Source organism: Sphaeramia orbicularis, chromosome 21 (genome assembly GCF_902148855.1).
Source record: "Sphaeramia orbicularis chromosome 21, fSphaOr1.1, whole genome shotgun sequence".
Lineage (NCBI taxonomy): Eukaryota > Metazoa > Chordata > Actinopteri > Kurtiformes > Apogonidae > Sphaeramia > Sphaeramia orbicularis.
In genome coordinates, this window is record NC_043977.1 from 2,774,719 (window position 1) to 2,776,060 (window position 1,342).

Below are 1,342 nucleotides of genomic sequence, written 5' to 3' on the forward strand. Positions count from 1 at the left end.
GAAAACACATTCTGTAAATCTATAAATTAAATTAAGAGTCTCTTTCCAAAAATTCTAAAGTTTCTCACAGGCCCACAGACCACTTTATTTATTTTTATTTTATTTATTGTATTTTATTAATTTATTTGAACATGCAAAGAAATAAAATAAAACAAAACAAAGCAAAATAAGACAAAATAAAATAACATAAATTAACAGAATCTATCTTCAAGTGCGTGCAAGTCTGAATTTAGCAAAAGGAGTCGTATAAACACTGACACTTATCTTATTCTATTTGTCATTTATTCATAACGGTTTCATGTGATTCTGTCAAAGTTATAATAGTTTGGGATTTTTCATTATAGTTTAGTTTTGACCATTTTTTCTCTAATTCAGTTAATTTTAATTCATTTTAGAGCAGGTTTGCTAGTTTTTATTGGTTTTATTTTTTTCCTAAATGCTTAGTTTTAGTTTTTTCCTATCTTCTCTCTTCCTTGCCGTCGTATTCACATAAACGCCTTACAGGACTCTGCTGCTTTAGTTTCCATGTTCCAGGCAGAGTGGGGACCAGAAGTCCACTCTAAACAACACGTGCCGGACCATGAAGAACCGTACGGTTGCCACCAGCTAAAACTGCTCAAGCAAAATCAATCAATTTTTGAAACAATCGACACTGAAAAAAAAAAAAACGAAGGGAATTTTATCAGTTTGATTTAGTTCTGTAAGCACACAATACAGTTTCAGTAGTTGTTTATTCAATTTAATAATTCAGTTGTAGTTAATTAAACCAATTCTTTCTTGGCAGCACTTTGAAATAGTCATTCCTGCTTTTGTGACCACTAGGCTGGATTACTGTAATGGTCTCTATATGTGTGGGGGGGGGCAGTGGTTCGTCCATCGCCGTCTTCAGATGGTGCCAAATGCTGCTGCACGTCTTTGAACCGGCACACGTAAACACCAGCACACTTCCCCCGTTTTAGCCTCACTGCACTGGCTGCCCACACATTTTAGGATCTGTTTTAAAATTCTTTTATTTACTTTTAAATCCCTAAATGGCCTGGCCCCGCCCTACCTCTCTGAGCTGCTGCAGCTTTATATATGCCCCCCCCCCTGCTCTCTCAGGTCAGCTGACCAACTGCTCCTGAGTGGACCAAAAACTGTGCACAAGTCCAGGGGTGAGCGTGCCTTTGTGCCTTTGAGCAGCAGCTCCTAAACTCTGGAACCATCATCCTCTGCAGATCAGACCGTCCTCCTCTGTCTGTTTTTAAAGCCCTTCTTCAAACCCTTCTTTTCTCCTTGGCTTTTGAAACCATGTGAGATGTTTGAAGGTATTATCTTTATATTTTATTTGGTAGTGGTTTAT